At 38.6% G+C, this 14,020-nt stretch overlaps 1 protein-coding gene across 2 annotated transcripts in view; it reads left to right on the top strand.

Annotated features, from left to right (window-relative positions):
• Positions 1–14,020, top strand: part of MCUB (mitochondrial calcium uniporter dominant negative subunit beta) — a 116,330-nt gene that overhangs the window by 7,887 nt on the left and 94,423 nt on the right. Inside the window, exon 1 of one of the 2 annotated variants that reach the window (XM_037830449.1) lies at positions 2,062–2,221. The exons of the other annotated variant lie outside the window; for it this stretch is intronic. The gene's annotated coding sequence lies outside the window, so the exon portion shown is untranslated. Of the gene's footprint in view, positions 1–2,061; positions 2,222–14,020 lie in introns of those variants that run through there. 2 annotated transcript variants of the gene reach the window in all.

Below are 14,020 nucleotides of genomic sequence, written 5' to 3' on the forward strand. Positions count from 1 at the left end.
GAGTATAAGGTCTTTGAGTATGAATAGTGTGCTGTTTTGAGACTGTTATGGACCGCAGAAGAGCCATGGTCTTTTAATCCAATCTTTTTGGGTGGAACCTTTTGATTGAGTGTTTCCACAGAGATGTGACTCACCCAACTGTGGGTGAGAACTTTGATTAAAATATTTCCATGGGGATGTTACCCCGTCCATTCAGGGGGGTCATGATTAGTTCACTGGAATACTTTAAGAGCGCTCATGGAGAGGAGAAGCTCAGAGAAGCTGAGAGAGACATTTTGGAGAGGAGCTAAGATATGTAATCTAGAATTTGCCCCCAGGAGAAACTAAAAGCCGACACAGACCCAGACGCTTGGAGACAGTGGGAGATGCAGATAGAAGAACGTTTGGAGATACTAAACTAAGAGATGAAGCCCAGAATTTGCCCCTGAGAAGCTGAGAAAGGACTCCCAGATGCTTAGAGAGAAATGCCCCAGAAGAACCAAGTAGAGAGCTCAGAGAAGCTAAGATAGACAGAAAGCCCAGAGACGTTTGTGAGAAAGCCATTTAGAAATGCAGCTCGGGAGCAAAGGACCAGCAAATGCCATCCACATGCTTTCCCAGCTGTCAGAGGTGTTCCGGATGCCATCGACTTTCCTTCAATGAAGGTATTCTGTTGTTGATGCCTTAGTTTGGATACTTTTATGGCCTTAGAACTGTAAATTTGTAACGAAATAAACCCCCTTTATAAAAGCCAGTCCGTTTCTGGTATTTTGTATAATGGCAGCTTTAGTAAGCCAGAACAAATAGGGGGGATTTTTTTTGTTTTTTTAATTATAAGGTCCATATGTGGACTAGACAGTCTATGCAGGGGCTAGGATTGTTCTCCCAATATTTCTGGACTTTGGGGCCAGCATAGATGAATAGAATGATAATGTAGGTTCTAGCTGCTATCTGAGACTTTGCCCCTACTTGTGCTGCCACCACCTTCAGAAACTCTAAGAACTGGTTCTAGCTAGATTTCTGAGTGTTTTATTTGAAAGTTTGGCTTCTATTTCTCCTACTCTGGTTAAGTTGGTCTATTGTAAGATGTAGCTATCACTGTCCATGCTTTTGATCTTGCATAGTTAAGTGCAAGTCTGCCAGGTTTTAATTGCAATATTTTCCTTGCCGCTAAGGTAGGTTTTGCCTTTTTCCTAAGCCCTTTGATCTCAGTGGAGGAGTTTTGGTGGTTTACGCCAAGTCGAGTGCTTGCATACAAGGTCCTTAAGAGTCATGTGGAAGACAAGGTACCTACACATAAAAAATATATGTGTGCTTTCCTCAATTGACTCATGAGGATCAAACAAATATCAGAGCCAGTGAATCCTAGAAGAATTCAGAGAAGTAACGTCATTAGAGATTGCAGAGATGAAAAGAGGTGCGATTTCGACAAAGCCCTGATAGCAGGGTAAGGGTTGAGCAGACAGATTTGGAATGGGAAATAAGGTATAAGCACATGAGCACCAAGAGTGGAATTTGAAAGGGGTTTGGGAGGCTAGTAAGCACTCTATCAGACTGCAGAATGTAGTCCATGTGAAGGGTGGTCCTTGATTTGACCTCCATTAGCATTTTAGACATCAAATTAAAATCTTACAATATAGGAATTATGTTTATTAAATTGAACTGTCACAAACTGATATTTTGCAGATCATTTTTCCCAAGTCTGTTAATAGATGTTCCAGAAAAACAGATTCTGTGTTTTACAAGCTTGAAGAACCTTAGGCTAATCCATAACTTAGGCTAAACCTTAACCACAAAGGCTTAGTACCTTTGCTTTGCTAGAGGACATTGGGACAATCTGAGAGTGGGAAAGAGTATGATCATAGATGTCTTTTTTTCCACAATACCCCTGTTAACTTCTCCTAGAATAGTGGTCTATAGAATACAATGTGGTGAACACCACATTAAAGAATTAGATTGGGGATGAATTATGTTGAAAACTATGTGACACCCTATTACTTCCTAGCCTATTTCCTCAGGTACAACTAACCATGCTGCCCTTGCTCTAGCATATTGGATCATCCCTAAATGCTACATTCTTCATCCTTTTCAGGTAGCTATGGGCATGTGACCAAGTTCTGGATATCTCACGTGACATAGAAGCAATCAGTACAACATCCAGTTTACATCCTTACTAAGGAAGCTGCTTTCCGTCTTCTTCCTTTATCCCCCTCACATGGGCTGAAATGTAGATGCTGAAGAGGTGAGCCATCTGGGACTGTGTAAAGCATACAGCCCCCTAAGGGATGGTAGAACAACAAGATAGAAGGGACCTGGATCCCTGCTGACCTTGAGGTCATCTTACTTGTCCTCAACTGTCCATCTGCTAGAAAAATAAATGTCTCTCTTCTTTGAGTCCTGTTGTAATTTGGGTTGTCTTTGTTACAGCAACTTAGCCTGTGACTTACCTTGTACAGTGGCTTCTGGCTCAATCAGAAGTCTCTGAATGTAGAGATTGAAGCACTATGTGATGGGTGATAGTGGAGGCTCTCAAAAAGTGGTACTACAGAAGCCTCAAGTTTGGTTACCAATGGTTCAAACCTAAAATAGAAGAACAACCAATATATGAATATAATGTGTTTTATAGAGCATATCAGTTTGGCTCATGGTATCTCTGCCTTCTACCCTCCCATTCTATTCCTGGTTAAAAGTTCAGCTTTGATATCACTGCCTCCATAAATTAAGCCTTTCCTGATTACCTATATGGAAATCATCTTTCATTTCCTTATCTCCCTATAGTGTTTACTCATTTTACTACTCATTTGGTACTTGTATACACCCTTGTATTCGAGTTTTTTGTTTAACTATTTTAGCAGCATGCCTGCCTCCCCCATGCATATTCTTTTGTGTACATTGTAGCTCCCGAAGAGCACAAACAATATCTTTTATATATTTAGGCATGTATGTCTTTGTATTTCTCATTCTGCTATTATTACAGGTGCTAGAAATGATGCTAAATGGATGAGGTTTAAGAAGTTAGCAGCCATTGTCTTTATGAGAAATGATGCTAGTCTATATCAGGGATTGGTAAACTTTTCCTGGAAGGGGCCAGATAGTAACCATTTTAGGCTTTGTGGTCTACAAGTCTCTGTTGCAACTACTCAACTCTGTAATAGTGCGAAAGCAGCCATAGACGATTCATAAACAAACAGGCATGGCTGTGTTCCAGTGAATTTTATTTACAAAAACAGTGGGCCATATTTTGCCAATCCCTGGTCTATAGACTCTACACCATTTTGGCAGTAGTAACAGAGTAGAGATGCTATGTTGGAGGACAAGTTTGGATCTAGCTATACAGTGTATGTACAGTGGGATAAGATAAGTCAGTGCATTAATAAGAACCAATCAGGAAGTCTTGATTACTGTAGGTGGAGCTGGAATGACAGAAACTAGTGCAATGATAAAACAAGAGGAAAGGGGTGAAGACATGTAGGGATTTCAGCAGTTTTCCAGAGTCAGGCTTATACCCACCATGAGGCCACATCACACAGTAAGTGTGAGAGAAGGAAGAGAATGGGAAGGGTGGGATTAAGATGCGGAATGAAATTGCTCACTGAAATCAGGGGAAGAAACAGTCATGTGGTGAGTTGTAACTCCTTTGGAGAAGTGACATGATGGATGAGGAAGGGAAGGCTTGCGTAAGAATTGTTCAAGTGGCAGTGCATTGGCACAGATATTTATTTATTCCAATATTTACTTCTTTTTGGAATTACCATTAAACCATGGCTCTGATGTGTCTTTCATTGAAACTCAGCATTTGAACGTTTTTCCTTTCCTTTCTCAATCCTTTCTTTTAAAAGCAAATTTTCTGTATCTCTTGACTAGTTAGAGTAGGCTATGCTGCTAACATAGAACACCCAACAATAATTAAACTTCTCTATTCTTTAAGTCAGTTGTTTCTTCCTCTAATAATAGTTCTGAGGTGAACTTTTCAGAGCAACAGTAATTCTGTTCCACACAGTCATTCAAGGACCTAGGCTGAATGGTTCCTCTGCCATCTTCAACATGAGGTTTCCAAAGTCAAAAGATCGTAAGAGTATTTTTAATCTTGCAAGGTGTTATGGGCTAGGCCTGAAGGTGTCATGTATCATTCAGGCTCATATTCCACTGAATATATCACATGGTCACATTTAGCTGCAAGGGAGAAGGGAGAGCACTGAGTGATGTAATCCTGGGTGGGAGGCGCATTCCATCTAAAACTCAACTCTGGAAGCAGGGAAAATGGATTTTAGTTTACATTTAGCTGTTTCTGCCTCAGAGTCCTTGTCCAGAAATGGAGTAGTTATGCTTATGTGGGGCACTGAACTTCTCAGGCACCACTGAGACCTCATAAGTGAAGTGTTCCTCAGCAATATGTATTTACAGGAAAACTTTATTTCTCCCTGGAAAACTGAAAAAGGAAATGGTGGAAATTCAGCATTTTTAATTTGGGTTGGAACAGGAACATTTGACACCTTGCTGGGTTCATTATAAGCTGCCCTCAAGGCTGTAACTTAATAGGAAAGAATGTAGCCTCACTTAGACACCCTAAGCTAAGGGAGAGAGAAGTAAATTCTAATGGTACAGTTAAAATTTGAGGCCGGACTTCAAGTTGATGCAATGACACCCAATAAGGAAGAAAAAATCCAGCTGAGAGAAAACACTTACCAAATGGTTTTAGGGAAGGACTTCCATTTGAGGAAGTGTGGTGGTTAATAGGTCAATGAACAATAGTAAAACTTATTAAAGTATCATGCATATCTAGCATTTGGATTTAGTGTCATTCTGTAGACTATCCTGTTATAAATATGGTCTTTAAAAAAGGAAGTCTTAAATAGATATTTAGGACAGTTCAAATATGCTAACTGTGTCTCAGAATAAAATGTATTGTAGTTTATAATATAATATTGAGATAGTCCATTGTAGTTCAGGGGAATATTCAGAAAGAGATTTATTAACATGACCACGTATAATGTTTACTCCCCACGTTATTCACTTAGTCACATCTTTTTGTTGTGTACACAGGCTTGTTTATCCATCTGGCATGGGTGTCACTATTGAGTTTCTTAAATGCATAACTTTGACTTTGAGGTATTAGAAATGTTTCCTTTCTAATATTGCTTTCCATAGTACTTAAGCGTAATTACTGTTTTATATATTGCAATGGCTAGATATATATTCCTTGAACTTGGACACTATGCATAAGTGTCCCTTAACCATTACTACTCTTCAAGGAAAGAGTTGTCCTCAAGAGCTAATGCAATCTTATTATTGCTGATATGAGCATATTATGAACTGTGCCTGACCTGGCAATGCCAAAACATAAAAGATCATTCTAGTTTCTGTGGAATTTTCTTTTTTTGGAGGCTTATTATTCTCATTCCACACTGCAGCAGACTAATCTGGGCTTGGTACACACACACTAAGCATTGTTTTAAGATTATTAAAGAAAAACCAATTTAATAATGCTAGAAAAAGACAATTTCTCTTAAGGGGATAAATATATAGGATTGGCAAATCCAGGTGTATTAGTTAGGGTTCTCTAGGGAAACAGAATCAATGAGAGATATTTATGAATATAAGGTTTATAGAAATGACTCACACAACTGTGGGTATGCAGGAGTCCAAATTCCGTAAGGCAGTCAGCAAACTGGCAACTCCAATGAAGATGTTCAACGAACTCCTCAGGAAACAAACTGGCAACTTCGACAAACTCCTCAGGAAACGCTTCACTGGTCAGCCGAAGAAGAAGTGAAGGTCCTCTATCTGTCTCGCTTAAAAGTCTTCAACTGATTGATTGGATTAAATCCAGCCAACTGCATTCTCTCATGGTGGAAGACACACCTTTGTTGAGTCATCAGTCACAGCTGCAGCCAATTGACTGATGATTTAATGAACCAGCCTTTTGGTTCATTAACCAGCCACAAACGTCCTTGCAGCAATGGTTAGACCAGTGCTTGCTTGACCAGACAGCTGGGTGCCAGCACCTGGCCAGGTTGACGCATGAACCTAACCATCACACCAGGCTTGGCAGTAAATTGTATTCAAAGGATCTGGGAGTTTCAGGTGATCCACAAGGCACCTGTGAACAGTGGACTTCGAGAACACTCACAAGGCTCCTGATTGAAGGGAAGTGCCAAATCCTGATCACAGGTGATAGCTTCATTTTACCAAGATTGTCAGGCTGAATTGGGGGTATTATGTTTTGTTACTGGTAAGTACTTTAAAAGGGACACTGACAAGCTGGCATGGAGGGGTTTGCATCCCAAAAGCATTTTAAATGGTGAGGATTCAAATAGGAAATGATTAAAGGGACCGGGATGTTTCATCTGGAGAAAGGAAAGCAAAAGTTAAGTGAAGTATTTGTTTACAAATATCTGAGAAGGCATCATGTGGAAGAAGGCTGTCATTCAGTATTGCTTCAGAACAAGCAGTAACTCCCAAGATTGGACAGAATGAATAGGCAGAGTTCAGCACAGTTTAAGAAACAATTTGTATTCATTCTGGATGTTTGCCAATGGATAGATTGCTTTTCAAAGTACGGAATTCCCAGGTTACTACAAGAATTCGGGCATAAGCTGGAGAAGCACTGGAGATGCCAGCAGACCCGTGCTGCAGGAGCCCAGTGCTGGAGAAGCTCCCTAAACTATATAGGAGCCTACAGAGTGAACACACCAGAATCAGGAACCAGACCCTTTTTCCTCCCGTGTTGACTCTCCAGTGCCATCTACTGACAGAATTTCAGTGCCAACTAGCAAAGGAAAAATATTTAAAGGGCCCAGTTCCATTTTATAGAGTAGTCAAAAAGGGTGAATTTGGAGTTTAGAGGCAATGAATTGGTAACCATTACAGGGGAGACGAGGCAACACCTCTGCAGTACTTGGAGGTGGTGGCTACATTCATGAGCATGCCCAACCTGGTCTGGGCAAGGTGGGGTGGGACAAAGAGGCCACACTATGGTTGGGGTGCTGGTAATTTTGAATACAGTGCTATAGCTTAAACCAGAAATCAGGAAATCAGCACTTAGATGTTCCAGGGAACAGAGATTCCAATCCTAAGGGGAATGGATAAGATATAGAGAGCCAAAAAATGCATGAGTGTGCAGGAAGGTAAGGGCTGTATTCATAAGGAGCCATGAAGTAGGCTTGAGTAGGGATCATTGGGTTTTGAAGTACAGCTTAGCTCCAGGCTTGAACCTGATCGCTTCTGGTCATTAAAATGCCATGGATGTGGTGACTGGCACAGATCTAAATGGGAGGTAAGGTTAGATGATTGCTCTAAGGTTCCTTTTGTCTCTAATGTTCTATGAGGTGTCTTAGGTATGTAGACTTTGAGATCTATCACAAACTCAGAAACCACTGAAGTTCGGAGATTGATAAATTCAGATGCCTAGCTGAGTTTCAACTATTAATCCCTTGCTTCCCACCCTTTACTATCTGTCTCCCGCTAATTAGTGTGATAACTGTTTAGTTGGAGTGGTTTGTTGTCGCCTTTTACTTATACATTATTAATCTTTCTGTAAAAGGTTTGGGTTTAGAATGTTTGTGATACAGTTGTGCAACTTACGACTGCTGTTGATTTGAGTTTAAGCATGGCTGCTCTACTAACAGGTTGCAACTCTTTTTGCATATAAAATTCACTTTATAATAAATCCAGGCAGTTTAATTTAATTAATTTATTCTATTTAGTAAGATTGTGCTGCCATTTAATTAACAAAGTCTGACTTTGTTGCCAGTGACTAAGCATTGTAATCAGCAGTTGTTTTGTCTGCAATTATATGGAAACATCAAAGTTCAGTCTCTTGGAGAGAAATTACCTGAATGTAATTTTGGAACTGAATTAGGGTGAAATATGTTAATATTTATAGCTATCATCTTTTATTTAAAACTAGTACACATTAGCAAAGGTGTTCCATAGGTACAACAGTGACCATTTAATTTATTAATATTACTTTTTAACATAGTAATGTCCTTAGTTTTGAAACTATAAAAAACATCTTTCTGAATTATGTTAGTCCCTTGCTTTACTAGAAATGTCCCCACTCTCCTGTTCACATGTTTTTAGCAGAATTGGGCATTCTTATATGACATAACCTTTATTCAGTTAGCAATTTGACCCAGGAATTTGGAATTGGGTCCAGGAGTCCTATCTCTGCTAGCTGAACTTTTGAGTAGAAGATTTGTAAACTTGGAGCTGTTTGGTGGTGACTATTTTCTATCTTGTATCCTGGGAATCAGTAGGAATCATTTTGTAGTGATAAAGCCAAGTAATACTGATATGCAGAGAGGAAGATGAATGAAACTGGATCAAGAGGAACTGCCAATTTCTAGTCCCTAGATCTTGTCCATTCCCATGGCTTAGATGAAGTCCCCCATTTAGGCTCTGTGAGAGACAGCCCTGTGTCCTTGGAGTAAATTTCCACTCTAGCTTAAGCTAAGTCAAGTAGGTGTTTGTTCCTTTCGTACACACACACACGCACACACACACACACATATATACAGACACACATACAAATTGGGAATTCAAATTAAATAAGGAGAACAGTAAAAGCTTGGTGGAAAAATGGACAAAGAACATAAATGATTCCCAGAAAAGGAAACAAAAATGCTTAATAAACAGGGAAAAAGTTCAACCTCACTGATTGTCAAAGAAATGCAAAAGCAGTAGTGCAATAGATGCCATTTTCATTGTTTTTTTTTACAAAGAAAAACAAAGATAATACCCAAAGCATAAGGTATGTCATGATGTGGAAACTATTGGGCTGCTACTTAGAGTATAAAATGGTTGTATAATTCAGGCACTGGCAATCACTGGCCTAACTTACTGCAAGGACATTTGTGGCTGATTAATAAAACAGAAGGCTGGTTTATTAAATCATTGGTCAATTGATTGCATCTGTGGCTGATTACATCAACGAAGGGTTTCTTCCACAGTGAGAGAATTCGGTCAGCTGGATTTAATCCAATCAGTTGAAGACTTTTAAGGGAGAAGAGAGAACTTTCACTTCTTCAGCTAGTCGGTGGACTCTTGGGGAGTTCATAGATGACCTTCATCGGAGTTGACAGCCTGCTCTCTGTCCAATGGAATTTGGACTTGTCCGTCCCCACAATTGTGTGAGACACCTTTATAAAATCTCATATTTACAGATAACTCCTGTTGATTCTGTTTCCCTAGAGAACCCTGATTAATACAGGTCCCAACAGGAAACAGGTGGCCCCCTCAGATGAGGATAATTTGAGGCAAGTTTATATACCTACGATTATTTAAAGAATTGTGGTTCCAGGGAAACCATCAGGGATGGTGCAGTAACCAGAGCTAGTAGCAGTGGAGCCCAAAGAGAGGGAAAGAAGGAGAGAAGTTGAGGACCTGAGGCCACTGTGAGAGAATTACTGACCCTGAGTCAGGGACCCTGACACATACTCAGAAATTATTTCCTTATTGTTCCTTTAAGCATCAACATTCATTAAAAATGCAGTTGTGAAATTCTCAGTCTTACTATTCCAGGTTAAGACTTCAGGTGCTTTATTAAATCATTTTTAATGAAGAAGCTAATTTTTTCAGTCAGCTGATGTTTTTTTTTGTTTTTTTTTTGTTTTTATAGCAGCAGCTATTGAAATCAGCCCTCCTTGTGATTAATAATGATATACATAATGATAGCTGATACTTAGCATGTGCCAGACACTGCCATAAATGCTTTAGGTGCATTATCTTACTCATTCCCTCTCACTGCAGTCCTGGGAGATAGGTGTTAATATTACTTATCATTTACTGATGCACTGATGAAGCTAGTAAGGTTCAAACTGATCTGTCCAACTCGAAGGCCTGAGCTCCCACTGGCTTGTCTGATTTGTTGAAGAGATACTGCTCTAGATTACCAGCTACTAAAACAAATACCATGCATTGGAGTGGCTTACATGATGGGAAATTTATTGGCTTACAGTTTTGAGGCTACAAGACACCCAAAATCAAGGCATCATCAAAACAATGCTTTCCCCCAGAAGGTTGTGGCATTCTGGGACTGAATGCCAGTGATCCTTGGTCTTTGACTTTTCTATCACACGGTGCAGTGCACATGGTGGCCTCTCTTGGCTTCTCCTTTCTCTTCCCAGCCCCTTTGGCTTCCAGTGTCTGGCTGCCTCCTCCAGCTTCTCTCTCTGTGGTGTTCCCTATGAGGCCTTCAGAAATAGGATTATGACCCATCCTAATTCAGTTGGAGGACACCTTAACTGAGGTAACCTCATCCAAAGGCCCTATTTACAATGGGCTCACAGCCACAGGAATGGGTTTAGATTGAAAACATGTTTTTCTGTGGTCACCACAGGTATCTTCTCCCTTACTTTGGAAAAAACTTCAAAACTATCTTTGCAGGCTTGGGTTATGCTGATTCAGTTGAAGAAGAGCTTTGAGCAGTACTAAAACTTGATTATTTTATAGTCTGAAATGGATACTTGAATTCTATAAGAGCTATGAGATTAAATTTTTAAATATATCCACAAAGATGAGCTAGCCATAGCAGTTTCATGTGGAAAACTTGCTTATGAGATAAAAGTATATGGTTCCCTAAAACTTTTCTTAAGGCTTCCAAATTAACAGCAGTTGGCTTTACAGAAGAGGAAATTAAGTTAATTAACTTCAGTTAATTGAAGGAGACTTTAATTCTTTGTAAAGTCAGTCACATGTCAAGGATAACTTCAAATAATCCAAGAATCATTGGGCAAGGAACTTCAAAAGACAATTTGAGTCAGCATCGTATTTTATAGTAAGATTATAAACTGGCACATAGCTGTCTTCCCTGTTACTTAAAAACAATCTCTTTCTTCCCCCTTCCTATCTCTCTCCTCGTATCCTAAGAAAGTAGGTTAGTGTCTTAAATTTTTAAGTTATTCCTTTAAATTGTCATAAAATAATACACAGTAATATAGTTCTTGAAATCTGAATGGTTGCTTGTATAAAAATTTGAAAACTCGTTAAGAATATATACACTCTCATGGAATTTCTAAACAGCCTTATTGTATAGGTGTTACTCTTTCTGAAGCCCAAAAAGGTTAAATAAGTTATTCACACAGTTAGTGGTGGAGCCAGTGCTTAAACCCAGGTATTCTGATGATGAATCCCAGATTTCAGTAAACACTGCCCCAGCTTTTCTTTCTCTTTTCTTTTTTTGGAATATAGAAGGTAAAATCATAAACTAGACTTGGGAAAACCCAAAGTTAATCCTAAAGAAGAAATTCTCTTAATTTCTGGTTGCCAAAAATGAACAAGACAAGTATTAAGAAAAAGCAGCTTGTTGGTTGGTTGGTTGGTTGCCTATTTTCATATCCCAGTTTGCTTCCATTTGGCATATCCAGATCCTGCCCTTTCTGTCTGGCTCAGATCCAGTTATGTCTCCACCGTTCCTTGACAGCTCTGCTTCCTTTCACCCATCTGGGGTGAATCCCACCTTCAGCTTTGTTTGATAGGATGTAACTTAACACTTGATTCCACAGCCTTCATTGTTGTTGATTATATTATACGCATCATTGATTTTCCCCATCTTTTGTACTTGTTAATGCAATTAGACTAGACATTCTGTGGGGTCAGGAAGCACATGTGCTACTTCTCTTTTGTACTTTTAAAATACATAGCTCTGGATTAGAAACTCAAAATGTGTGGGTTTATTTATTTTTCCCTTCACAGCCCTTAAAAAAGAGGAAGGCCACCAGAGTTGTACAGATTACTCAAGGGTTCTACATAGAAGAGGTGCCACTTATATTGTAGACATTGTGTATTGGTAAATTTCTTATGATGCTTTTTTTTTTTTTTTTTTGCAAATGACCCTTAAATATCTGAGGAAAGGGAGCTGACTTTTAAATACACTCAGAGGCACCTCTGAGGGGGTCAGTGCAAAAATCCTGACCACTGCTACATAGAAGAGACCTTTCATTTACAGTTAACTTTATATTTGTTACGAGACTGGATTGAAATAAAGAGGATATTTAAAGTTTGGCTGAAAATGGCAATTAGATGAGAAAAGAAAAATGAGCCAAATCTCTCAGTAAAGGAACATAAAACTTACTTGTTATTACTTTTACAACAATCTTGAAACAAAAGTTTATGGGAAATGAAAATATTCTCTTAAAAAGTAGATTTTAATAAGAAACAGTGGATATATGACTAATTTATAAAGCTTTGTTTTAAGTACTGCATGAATTATTTAGATCACAATCTTAACTTTTTCTAATATATGGGCCTATGTAAAAATAACATATTTTTGAGCCTATGCTGGAAGCATTATAAATAAATCAAATTTGAAGGTATTTATTTATTTTTACATAGATCGAAGTAGTAATTTTGTTATCTTCATTGTACTGAAAAAAATAACACAATAGAAATGAAAATTAGTTAGCTATTTTGTAGGATAGATTTGAAATAATTAAAAGTAAAATCCTAAGTGGATAGTGACTATTATATCATCTAAAATAAGAAACCTTAAAGAGTTGCATGCAGTAGCTAGTGGACAGATCTAAAAGGGATCATTTGTTTTAACTACTCAGTTTAGCTATTAGTAGCCTTCACCTCGACAGTTGTAGAACCAAATCACAATTTTGTGAGGTAGAATTGTGGCTTAATTGACAAGAAGGCAGTTTAAAAATTTGTCATCTTTTTCTGATCTTTAAAAATATTCATACTAAAGGATGACATAGAAGTGAGGGTGAAATTTTGCAGCCAATAGATGTGCATTTCTCATTCTGCTATGGTGATGCGAATCATCATAGATTAATCTGTTTGCTGTGGTAGCAGCAACAAAATTTTAGGGTGACTGCGATGAGAATGAGCTTAGTGTATGAGTCACTGAATTCATTTGTGTTTTATTTTATGTCAGCTAAACAAAGTCATTTCTATGTTTTCTGTGGAGATTTTGATGTTTGCACTTTAATGCTAAAATCTTTTTTATTGAATACATAGAAAGTTTGGTATTGGAAATGGCCAAATGAAAGAAAATTTTGTTTTACTACCACCCTCCACCCCTGAAATTGGAGAATTCTTATCTGCCTTTTTTATTCTTTTTGAAGGGTTGTATTTCTTAGTTCAGTATTAGCAAAAATTCCTGTCCTGACAAGCTGGCATATTTCTGTTAATAGTAAGTGTGAAGTTAAGTCAGCATGACCCTTTTTTTCCTGGCATACCTATAAAGAAGACAAGGAACAAGTTTTATGCCTCTTTATGATAGTTTACAATGCCCACAACACCAATTCTTGGCTTTTCTTTTCTTTTTTTTTTTTTTTATCTTTTTCTTTTACTTTTTTTTTTTATTGTGGTAACATATACCATGTAAAATTTTCCATTTTAACCATTTTTAAGGGTACAATTCTGTGGCATTAGTTACATTTGTAATGTTGTGCTACCATCACCACCATTCATTACCAAAATTGTTTTCCTCACCCTTAACAGAAACTCTGTTTCACTAAACAATATCTTCCCATCCTCCTCCCGTCAGCCTGTGATAAACCTCTTAATCTGCTTTCTGTCTCTATGAATTTGCTTATTCTAGGTATTCAGTGTTTGGGATTGAATCATGCCCTCCCTCCCCCCCAAAGACCTGTTCAGGTCCCAACCCTGGTCCTGTGGGTGTGAACCCATTGGTAAATAGGGCCTTTGAAGATGTTAAGGTGTTCCCTTAACTGGAACACCTTAATCCAACATGCTGAAGTCCTTATAAGCAAAGGAAATACAGACACAGAAGGAGAAGCTGTGGGGAGCAGCCAGAAGTCAGCAGATCCCAGAGGCATCACCGTATGCATTGTCAGGTGACAAAAAAGCCAGGAACCTCAAAGATTGCTGACCAGTCAGAAGATACCAACCTTGGGAGGAAGGAAGCCAGAAACTGAGCCAATATATGCCTGTTGTTACGCCGGCCTACTGTATGGTATTTGTTTTAGCAACGAGGAAACTAAAAAATTCATATAAGTGGAATCATACATTATTTGCCATTTTGTGTCTGGCTTATTTCAGCATGATGTTTTCTAGGTCCATCCACGTTGCA

The sequence above is a fragment of the Choloepus didactylus genome, chromosome 3, assembly GCF_015220235.1.
Source record: "Choloepus didactylus isolate mChoDid1 chromosome 3, mChoDid1.pri, whole genome shotgun sequence".
NCBI classification, from domain to species: domain Eukaryota; kingdom Metazoa; phylum Chordata; class Mammalia; order Pilosa; family Megalonychidae; genus Choloepus; species Choloepus didactylus.